At 37.7% G+C, this 12,084-nt stretch overlaps 1 long non-coding RNA gene across 3 annotated transcripts in view; it reads left to right on the plus strand.

Annotated features, from left to right (window-relative positions):
- Positions 1 to 12,084, plus strand: part of LOC110348612 (uncharacterized) — a 337,086-nt gene that overhangs the window by 58,750 nt on the left and 266,252 nt on the right. The window lies entirely within an intron of this gene.

Raw genomic sequence — 12,084 nt, forward strand, 5'->3', positions numbered from 1 at the left:
TGAGATGATCACATGGTTTTTATCCTTGACTCTGTTAATATAGTGTATTACATTTATGGATTTATGTATGTTGAACCATCCTTGCATCCCTGGGATAAATCCGACTTGGTCAGGGTGTATGATCTTCTTGATGACCCTCTGTATTCTGTTTGCCAGTATCTTGTTGAGGATTTTTGCATCTATGTTCATTAGGGAGATTGGCCTGTAGTTCTCTTTTTGGGTTGAGTCTTTCCCTGGTTTTGCAATCAAAGTAACACTTGCTTCCAGGAATGAATTTGAAAGTACTGCTTCCCTTTCAATTTCCTTGGTGAGTTTAAAGAGTAATGGTGTTAGTTCTTCTTTAAATGTCTTGTAAAATTCAGCAGTGAAGCCATCTGGACCTTGGCTTTTCTTTGTTGGTAAATATTTTATTACATTTTCAATTTCACTCATTGTAAGTGGGGTGTTTAGAATTTCTGTATCTTCTTCATTTAACTTTGGCAATTCGTATGTATCTAGGAATCTGCCCATTTCTTCTATGTTTTCCATTTTATTGGAGTAGAGGTTCTCGAAGTAGGTATTGATGATCCTCTGGATTTCTGTTGGATCTGTTGTGACTTCACCTTTTTCATTCTTAATTGCATGTATTTGTGCCTTTTCTTTCCTTTTTTTGATAAGGTTGGCTAAAGGTTTATCGATTTTATTTATTCTTTCAAAAAACCAACTCTTTGATTCATTGATTTTTTGTATTGTTCTCTTAGTCTCCATTGCATTGATTTCTGCCCTGATCTTCATAATTTCCTCCCCTGTATGAGCTTTGGATTCGTTATGCTCTTCTTTTTCTAGGAGCTTGAGGTTCTGCATTAGGTTATCTGAGTTTTCTTGGTTTTCCTAATATGGACATTCACTACTATGAATTTCTCACATAGAACTGCTTTCATTGTGTCCCATAGATTCCTGTATGTTGTACTGGCATTATCATTTACTTGTAGAAACTTTTAATTTCTTCTTTAATTACTTCTGTGACCTATTGGTTGTTCAAGAGGGAGTTATTCAGTTTCCATGTGTTTGTTGGGGTTTTGTGGTTTCTTATGTTATTGATCTCCAATTTTATTGCACTATGGTCTGATAATATACAAGGAGTAACATCTACTTTTTTTTATTAAATTCTTTTATTGGTCCATTGTAGGTATACAACATAATTACATTTCTCATTGGGAATTGTACCTTTACATAATGCATCTTGGTTCTTATTTTTTCCCTATTCCTAGCCCTCCCTTAATCCCCTCCACCCTTCCCTATTTACAAAGACTTTATTTCCATTTTTTCCATTTCTCAGCATTTTTCCTTTCCCTTCTTTCCTTTCTCCTGCTCCTCCCACTACCCCTACCCCTTTAGACCTTTTCTTCCTATATTGCATTATCGATTATTCATTCTAATCATTGGAACATTTCAGGTATACAATATAATGACATTCATCATTGGAAATTTGCACCTTTACATAGTCTCTCTTGGTTCTTGTTTTTCACCCTTGCCCAGCCCTCCCTTCAACCATCCATTCCTCCCTATTTACAATGATTTTGTTCCTATTTTTCCATTTTCTCATATTAATCACATTCCCTTCTATCCTTTCCCTTAGCCCTCCCACTTCCTTCCCCTTTGCCCCTTTTCTTCCTATTTCACATGACCTATTATACATTTTAGTCCTTATTTACACTTTCAGTTTCTCACACAAGAGAAACTATTCGGTATTTACACATGTGTGTCCTATTTATTTCACTTAAAAGTATCACCTCAATATGCATCCACTTAGCCATAAATGTCTCTAATTTCTCATTTTTAATGGCTGAGGAGTACTCCATTTTAGAACAAAATCACATTTTTGTAATCCAGTCTCCAGTTGATGGGCATTTGGGCTGTCTCCAAGTTCTAGCTATCACAAACTGTGCTGCTATGAGCATGGGCACTCGTATATCACTGTGGCATGATTCTCTGAATTCTTTGGGGAAGATCCCCAGCAGTGGAATAGCGGGGTCAAATGGGACTTCCAGTCCTAGTTCTTTGAGGTATCTCCATACTGATTTCCACAGTGCTTGCACCAGTCTACACTCCCACCAGCAGTGGAGTAGGGTTCCTCTTTCCCTACAGCCCCGCCAGCATTTGTTATTGGTTGATTTCATGATAGCAGCCATTCTTTCTGGAGTGAAGTGGAATCTCAGCGTTGTTTTCATTTGCATCTCTTGAATGACCAGTGATGTTGAACATTTTTTCATGTATTTATTTGTTATTTCTACTTCGTTGTCTGAGAATTGTCTGTTCATTTCAGATGCCCATTTTCGGATTGGGTCTTTAAATTTGGGAGGTCTGATCTTTTTAAGTTCTTTATAGATTCAAGATAGTGGACTTTTGTCTGAGGAAGAGCAGGTGAAGATTTTTTCCCACATTGTGGGTTGTCTCTTCACACTGCTGGTGGTTTCTCTTGCTGTGCGGAAGCCTTTTAATAAGAAGAGATCCCACTTGTTGATTGTTTGTGCTAGTTCATGAGCAACTGAGGTTTTGTTCATAAAATCTTTTCCTACACCGATGTCTTCAAGGGTTCTACCTAACCTCTGTTCCAACTGGTTCAGAGTTTCTATTTTACTATTTTGATCTTTAATCCATTTTGATTTTAGTTTAGTGCATGGTGAGAGATATAGGTCTAGTTTTAATCTTCAGCAAGTTGAAGCCCAATTTTTCCAGCACCATTTATAAAAGAGGCTATCTTTCCTCCAGTGAGGGTGTTTGGCTCCTTTATCAAAGATGAGATGGCTGAGTGTGTCTGGCATTGTTTCTGCATCTTCTAATCTGTTCCACTGGTCCTCTGGTCTGTTTCTTTGCCAGTACCATGCTGTTTTTATCACAGTAGCTTTGTAGTATAGTTGCAGGCTGGGGATTGTGATACCCCCTGGTGTGTCTCTGTTACCTAGAATTGCTTTTGCTATTCTGGGTCTCTTCTTGTTTCCAATGAATTTTTGGATTGTTTTCTCAAGGTCCATGAAGTATGGTGCTGGAATCTGAATTGGAATTGCATTAAATCTATATAGCAGTTTTGGAAGTATGGCCATTTTCACTATATTAATCCTTCCTACCCAGGAGCAGGGGATGTCTTTCCATTTTCTGATATCATCTTCAATCTCTCTTTTCAGAGTGCCATAGTTTTCAGAGAAGAGGTCTTTGATTTCTTTTGTTAGGATGATTCCTAGGTATTTCAGTTTTTTGGATGCTATTGTGAAAGGGATTATTTCCGCTATTTCTCTCTGTGAGTCTGTCATTCGTGTAGAGAAAAGGTATTGATTTTTGTGTGTTGACCTTGTAACCAGCTACTTGACTGAATTTGGTTATTAAGTCTTGAAGACTTTTGGTGGAGTTCTTGGGGTCTTCTATATAGAGTATCATGTCATCTGCAAATAATGACAATTTGACTTCTTCCTTTCCTATCTTTATTCCTTTTATTTCTTTCTCTTGTCTAATTGCCATGGCTAATGTTTCCAGAACTATATTGAACAAGAGTGGTGATAGTGGACATCCTTGTCTTGTTCCTGATTTTAGTGTGAAGGATTTCAGTTTTTGACCATTTAGTATGATATTGGCTGTTGGTTTTTCATAGATGGCTTCTATCAGTTTGAGGTAGAGACCATCTATTCCAATTTTTTGTAGGGTTTTTATCATAAATGCATGTTGGATTATGTCAAATGCTTTTTCTGCATCTATGGAGGGAATCATATGGTTTTTGTCCTTGGCTCTATTGATATAGTGTATTACATTGATTGATTTGCATATATTGAACCATCCTTGCATCCCTGGGATGAATCCCACTTGATTAGGGTGTATGATCTTCTTGATGATCTTCTGCATTCTGTTTGCCATTATCTTATTAAGGATTTTTGCATCTATGTTCATTAGTGAGATAGGCCTATAGTTCTCTTTTTCAGTTGGGTCTTTCTCTGCTTTGGGGATGAAGGTGATGCTTGCTTCCAGGAAAGAATTTGGGAGTATTGCTTCCCTTTCAATTTCATTGAAGAGTTTAAACAATAGTAGCAGCAGTTCCTCTCTAAATGTCTTGTAGAATTCAGCGGTGAAGCCATCAGAGCCCGGGCTTTTCTTAGTTGATAAGTTTTTAATTACATTTTCGATTTCATTGGTTGATTTTGGGTTGTTCAGAATTTTTAGGTCTTCTTTGTTCAACTTTGGTAATTCATATGTATCTAGGAATCTGTCCATTTCTTCTGTGTTGTCCATCTTATTGGCATATAGGTTCTGGAAGTAGGTATTGATAATCCTCTGGATTTCTTCTGGGTCTGTTGTCATTTCACCCTTTTCATTCCTAATTGCATGGATTTGGGTCTTTTCTTTCCTTTTTCTGACAAGGTTGGCTAAAGGTTTGTCAATTTTGTTGATTCTTTTGAAGAACCAACTCTTGGCTTCATTGATTTTTTTGTATCATTCTCTTAGTCTCTATTGCATTGATTTCTCCTCTGATCTTTATAATTTCCTCCCTTGTATGAGCTTTGGGGTTGTCCTGCTCTTCTTTTTCTAGAAGCTTAAGGTTCAGCATCAGGTTGTTTAATTGGGCTTGTTCTGTTTTCCTAATATGTGTATTCACTGCTATGAAATTCCCTCGTAAGACAGCTTTCATTGTGTTGCATAGATTTCAATATGTTGTATTGTCATTGTCACTTAATTGAAGGAACTGTCTGATTTCTTCTTTAATTTCCTCTGTGACCCATTGGTTATTCAGAAGTGTGTTGTTCAATTTCCACATGTTTATGAAATTTGTTGAGTTTCTTTTGCTATGGATCTCCAATTTCATCGTACTATGGTCTAATAATGTACAGGGGATAACTTCAATTCCTTTGCACTTACTTAAACATGTTCTATGTGTGAGTATGTGGTCTATTTTGGAGAATGACCCATGTGAAGCTGAGAAGAATGTGTATTTTGATTTTGTGGGGTGGAAGACTGTGTAAACATCTGTTAAGTTCATTTGTTCAAGAGTTTGATTGAGTTCTAGTATTTCATTACTTATTTTTAGCCTAGTTGATCTATCTATTTGTGACAGTGGGATGTTGAGGTCCCCCACTGCAATTGTATTAGTGCATATATGACTTTTCATGTCCATTAGTATTTGTTTTATATAGTTGGGTGCACTAGTGTTTGGTGCATAGATATTTAGGATTGTCATCTCTTCCTCTCGGATTCTTCCCTTTACAAGGATGTAGTGTCCTTCTTCATCTCTCTTAATCAGTGTTGGTTTGAAATCTACTTGATCTGCCAAGAGGATAGCTACTCCTGCTTTTTTTCAGGTTCCTGTCACATGGAGTATTGTTTTCCACCCTTTAACTTTCAGTCTATGAGTTTCCTTTTGAATGAAGTGTGTTTCTTGTATGCAGCATATTGTTGGATTTTGCTTCTTGACCCATTCTGCCAGTCTATTTCTTTTGATTGGTGAATTGAGACCATTAACGTTGATGGTTATAATTGAAACATATTGACTAGTCATTGCCATGACTTTTTCTTTTTGTTGGGTTCTCCCCCTTTACATTTAATTTCTTGTCATGCCAGATGGGTTCATGCTGCTTTGCTTCCTGGGGTTGTGATCGTCAATGTCTGTTCCTACAATATTGTGTAAAATTCTTTGGAGTGCCAGTTTGGTATTCATGAAGTTCCTAAGGTGCTCTTTGTCATGAAAGTATCTTATTTCTCCATCCATTTTGAAAGATAGTTTTGCAGGGTACATCAATCTGGGTTGGAGGCTGTTTTATTTTAGGGCTCAGAATATGTCACTCTAAGTTCTTCTTGCCTTGATGGTTTGTGTTGAGAAGTCTGCTGTGATTCTGATGGGCTTTCCTTTGTATGTGATTTGTTTCTTTTCTCTGACTGTTTGGAGAACTTTGTTCTTCTGTTGTGTTTCTGGAATCTTAACAATTATATGCCTATGTGTAGATTTTTTTTGATCAAGGCTATTTGGAGTCCTATATGCCTCACTGATCTGTATGTGAAGTTCTTTTCCCCTGCTTGGGAAGTTTTCTGTCATTATTTCTGTGAAGAGTGTTTTTATGTCATCTCCACTCTCTCCTCTTTCTTCATTGACTCTGATCAGTCTTATGTGATTCTTCTTTGCGTCATCTAGCAGCTGCTGGATTGATTTCTCATGTTCCCTTATAGTTTTGAAGCAATTTTTCTTTTCCTGGTCATTAATTGCTATCTTATCTTCTATATCTGAAATTCTGTCCTCACATTGGCTCATTCTGCTGTGTAGACTTTCAGTGGAGTTTTTCATGTCCTGGAAATCTATTTGCATCTGTTTTATGGATTCCATTTGTTTCCTATGTTGGGATTCCATCATGTTCCTCAGCTCCTCTCTAAATTTATTGATCATGTCTTGCACTAGGGGCACAATTTGTCCTGTTATCTGAGAAATTATTTCTGATTTCATTTTTTCCAGATCCCCTTTTGTTGCCAGTTCAGTGGGTCCAGGTGGTTGAGTATCAGAGTGTTCCATCTCATTTCTCTTTGGGGTTGCTGTAGGTGATCTGGAAGTCTGGTTTTGAGACTTATTTATGTGTTTTCTCATTTTGACTGGGGCTGGGGGCTGTTAGCGCCTGCACGGATTGCCTCATCTGAGCTGGGTGAAGTGGGACAGGGGCCAGGAGCAGCGGTAGAGATGGTGACCCAAAAGCCCTTTCCTGTGGGCTGGGAGCAACGGGAGGGATAGTGGCTGGGAAGCCCCTTTCTCTGGACCAGGAGCAGTGGGACAGGGGCTCAGAAGCCCCTTCCTCTGGCCTGGGAGCAGTGAGACTCAGTACCGTGGTCTGGTGGTCTGGTGTCCTCTATGTCTTTGTAGTGTGGAACCAGGTGTCTGTACAGAGGAGCGGGGGGCTGGTGTCCAGTGGATTGTTGCCAGGGTGCAGGCTGATTCTGTAGGACTTGCGACCTTGGTAGGGCGTGTGCAGACCTGCCTGCCTGCAGCAGGCTGATTTGGTGTGTTCTGCACAACTTTTCATAGGTAGCTTTTATCAGATTGAGGTAGAGTCTGTCTATTCCAATTTTTATAGGGTTTTTATTGTAAGTGCATGTTGGATTTTGTCAAATGCTTTTTCTGCATCTATTGAGATGATCATATGGTTTTTGTCCTTGGCTCTATTAATATAGTGTATTACACTGATTGATTTGCATATGTTAAATCTTCCCTGCATCCCTGGGATGAATCCCACTCAGTCATGCTGTATGATTTTCTTGATGATCTTCTGCATTCTTCTTGCCAGTATCTTATTAAGGATTTTTACATCTATGTTCATTAGTGAGATTGGCCTATAGTTCTCCTTTTCGGTTGGGTCTTTCTCTGCTTTGGGGATCAACATGATGCTTGCTTCCAGGAATGAATTTGGGAGTATTTCTTCCCTTTCAATTTCATTGAAGATTTTAAGCAGTGGTGGCAGTAGAGTTCCTCTCTGAATGTCTTGTAGAAATCAGCAGTGAAGCCATCAGGACCTGGGCTTTTCGTAGTTGGTAAGTTTTTAATTACATTTTCAATTTCATTGATGATATTGGATCATTTAGAATTTTTAGGTCTTCTTTGTTCAACTTTGGTAATTCACACATATCTAGGAATCTGTCCATTTCTTCTGTGTTTTCCATCTTATTGGCCTATAGTTTCTTGAAGTAGGTATTGATGATCCTCTGGATTTCTGCTGGGTCCATTGTAATTTCATTTTTTTTCCTAATTGCATGGATTTGGGCCTTTTCTTTCCTTTTTTTGATAAGGTTGGCTAAGGGTTTGTCAGTTTTTTTATTCTTTCCAAGAACCAACTCTTGGCTTCATTGATTTTTTGGTATCGTTCTCTTAGTCTCCATTAATTGATTTCTGTTCTGATCTTTATAATTTCCTCCCTTGTGTGAGATTTGAGTTTGTCCTGCTCTTCTTTTTCTAGACGCTTGAGGTTCAGCATCAGGTTGTTTAATTGAGCTCGCTGTTTTCCTAATATGAGTATTCACTGTTATGAATTTCCCTCGTAAGACTGCTTTCATTATGTCTCATAGATTGCTATATGTTGTAATGTCTTTGTCATTTAAATGTAGGAACTGTCTGATTTCTTCTTTAATTTCCTCTGTGACCCATTGGTTATTTAGAAGTGTGTTGTTAAATTTCCATGTGTTTATGAAATTCCTGTGGCTTCTTTTTTGGGGGGGGTGAGTACCGGGGATTGAATGAGGGACCTTGTGCTTGTGAGGCAGGTGCCGGAACCACTGAGCTAAATCTGCCCCATTCTTGTGGTTTATTTTGCTATTGATCTCCAATTTCATTGCACTATGATCTGATAATATACAAGGGATAACTTCAATTCCTTTGCACTTACCTGAACATATTCTATGAATGAGTATGTGGTTTATTTTGGAGAATGACCCAAGTGCAGCGCTAAGAATGTGTATTCTGATTTTGTGGGTTGGAACACTCTGTAAACATCTGTTAAGTTCATTTGTTCAAGAGTTTGATTTAGTTCTAGTATTTCATTGCTTATTTTTTGTCTAGTTGATATATCCATTTGTGACAGTGGGGCATTGAGGTCCGCCACTTCTCTCTGGCACTTTAACTCCTTGTAGCTGGGATTTTGCTGTGCTGGTTCAGAGTCCTTCAAGTTCTTGAGTCCTGTCTTCAGACAGCAACTTGCATCTTCACTTAATGCAGTCTTCTTTGAGCTCTCTGCTGCTGAAGAAATAGGTAGCAAATTGCTGCCTATACCTCAATGGAAGCCTACCTAGCCCCTAGGGTAGAGTATCTATATGTGACCTTGGGACCAACAGAATCAACATAACTTAAGAATGTGGTAGAAAACCAAATACTCAGTCATCACTCTAGACTTATCAAATCAGGAACTGTTGGATGGGGGCAGTGATCTGTTTTACTTTTTAATTTTGTTTTAAAGGAAGAGTGATTCATTTTGGTCCAGAGTTTATAGAGATTTCAGTCTATAGTCAGGTGGCTCCAAGACAGAACAGCTTGGCAGAGGGCCATGGCAGAGGAGAGCTGTTTGTGGCATGGTTAGCAAAAGATGAGAGAGAGAGAGAGAGAGAGAGAGAGAGAGAGAGAGAGAGAGAGAGAGAGAGAGAGAGAAGCTGAGGAGGAAGATAAACCTATCCAGGCCATGCTCCTAGTTACCTGTCTGTTCCCCTAACAAAACTCTGCCTCCCAACAGCAAGCCAGCTATAGCACCCCCATAGTCAAATTGCATTCCAAACATATGAGACTTTGGGCATCATTTTAGATTTTTTGTTATTAGTACACATTTGTACTGTCTAATGATCACATTCCTTGTAAGAAGTTGGTACATAATACGTAACACACTTTAATTCTTTTTTTAAATCTCCTTCCTCTCTGCTCCTGCCTGACTGCCTCCAGCTCTTGGTTCCCCTCCTATTTGCAAAAGATCTGTCTCCCTATTTCCTATTGTCTTCATTTTGCTCTTTATTTATATTTTTGTTTTCTCACCTAAGAGAAGCCATGCAATATTTAAGCTTATCTATTTGATTTGTTTCACATAACATTGTGGTTTTAAGATGCATCCATCTTCCTACAAATGACTCAAGTTTATCCTTTTTAATGGCAGAAAAGTACTCCATTATGTATAAATCACACATTATCTGTATCCATTCATGTATTGATGGAATACAGTGATAACTCACTTCACAAACTCAATTTTCTCCATGATTCTGGTTACAAACTGAACTGGACAAGAACCAAATCAAATTTCCCCATAAGGCCAACATTGAACCTTACCATTGAATTTGATTTGGTTTTAGTCCAGCTCTATTTGCAGCCAGAAACATGGAAAGAGCCAAGTTTGTGAACTGAGGTGCCACTGGGGTCACTTCTAAGATTTAGCTATCATGAATTGTGCTGCTATAAACAAGGGAATGTAAGTATAACTGTAATATGATGTCTATAATTCTTTCAGGAGGATACCTAGATGGGAATAGCTGGGTCAAATGGAATTTCTTGTTTAATTTTTTTGAGGAAGCTACAAAGTACTTTCTATAATGGTTGTACTAATTTACATCCCCACCAACAATTTTCCCCATGGCCTCCCCAGCATTTGTTATTGTTCAGTTTCTTGATGACAGCCATTCTTTCTGGAGTAAGATGGAATCATAGAGTTGTTTTAACTTGCATTTTCACATGTGGTCAGAGATGTTGAATAGTGTGTCATGTATTTCCTGGCCATTTATTTTTCTTCTTCTGAGAAGTGTCTATTCATTTCTGTTGCCTAATTTTTGACTTGATCTCGTTGGGCAGGGGACACATTTTTTTGTGTGTTCTTTGTATTTTAGATACTAGTTGTCTGTCTGAGGAATAGCTGGGAAAATTTTTTTCCCATTCTGTAGGTTGTCTCTTCACTCTGTTAATTGTTTCCTTTGCTATGCAGAAGCTTTTTAATTTGATATGATCTCATTTGGTGATTTTTGCTATTATTTCTTGTGCAATAAGGGTTATCTTCAGAAAACCCTTGCCTTTGTCCTCAAGACAAAGTTTTACCTGTTTTATCTTCCAGAAGCTGGAGTGTTTTTATTTTAACATTTAGATCTTTGATTCATTCTGATTTAGTTTAGTACATGATGAAAAATAGGAGTCTAGTCTTAGACTCAATGTTTGGCATGTGGATAGCCAGTTTTCCCAGCACCATTTGCTAAAGAGGTTAAAGAGGTAAGTTTTTGGCTCCTTTAGCAAAGATGGAATTGTTTCTGTATCCTCTATTCTGCTTCATTTGTCCATATCTTTTTTTTTTTTTTGCCAATACCATGCTTTTTTTTTTTTTTTTTTAAACACCTTAGCTTTGTAGTATAACCTGAAGTACAGGATTGTGATGCATCCTGCTCTGCTCTTTTTGCCTAGGATTATTTTTGCTATTCTAGGTCTTTTCTGGTTGCATGCAAATTGTAGGATTGTTTCCTCTAGTTCTGTAAAGAATGCTATTGGTATTCTTTTCAGTTTGCATTAAATCTGTACATGTATCAGTGTTAGAAGTATGGGCATTTTGACTATAGTATTCCTCCTGTATATCCAGGAACTTTGGATATCTTTCTATTTTCTGATGTCCTTTTCATTTTTTCTTTTGTACCGGGGATCGAATTTGGGACCTTGGGCTTTCGAAGCAGGTGGTGGAACCACTGAGCTAAATCCCCAGCATGATATTCTTTTCAATGTCCTTTTTTTTTGTAGAGGTCTTTCACTTCCTTGGCTAGGTTAATTATTAAGTATTGAATTTTTCTTGATGCCATTGTGAATGGTATTGGTTCCCTAATTTTTTCTTGGTAGTTTATTATTGGTGTACAGGAACACTGCTGATTTTTGTGTGTTGATTTTGTATTCTGTTACATTATTTAATTTGGTTATTAATTCTAGAAATCTTGTGCTCACTTCAGCAGCACATATAATTCTAGAAATCTTTTTGTGGAAATATATACATTTCTCTTTTCTTTCTTTCTCTTGCCTGATTGCTTTAACTAATGTTTTGAGAACTATATTGAGGAGTACTGGTGATAGAAGATATCTGTGCCTTACTCCTGATTTTAAAGGGAAAGTTTTCAGCTTCTCCCCATTTAATATGATGTTGGCATTAGGTTTGTCATAAATGGCTTTTATCAGATTGAGATAAGATCCTTCTGTACCTATTTTCTTCAGGGTTTTTATCTTGAATAGATGTTGGATTTCTTGCAATGCTTTTTATGCATCTATTGAGATGATCATGTGATTTTTGTCCTTGCTTTTGTTTATGTGATATATGACATTTATTGATTTGCATATGTTTAACCATCCCTGCATCCCTGGGATGAATCCGACTTGGTCATGATATATGGTGCTTTTGATGATTTCTAGCATTCTGTTTACCAGTATTTTATTGAGGAATTTTGTGTCTGTGTTCATTCAAGAGACTGGCCTTTAGTTCTCTTATTTAGCTTGGTTTTGGAATCAGGGTAGTGCTGTCTCCTACAAATGACTTTGGGAGTACTCTTTCCTTTCATTTTCATTAAATAGTTTGAGGAGTGTTGGTGTTAGATCTTTCCTAAAGT

Source organism: Heterocephalus glaber, unplaced genomic scaffold (genome assembly GCF_053883595.1).
Source record: "Heterocephalus glaber isolate CG9 unplaced genomic scaffold, H.glaber_assembly_v1.0 deba00000122, whole genome shotgun sequence".
Lineage (NCBI taxonomy): Eukaryota > Metazoa > Chordata > Mammalia > Rodentia > Bathyergidae > Heterocephalus > Heterocephalus glaber.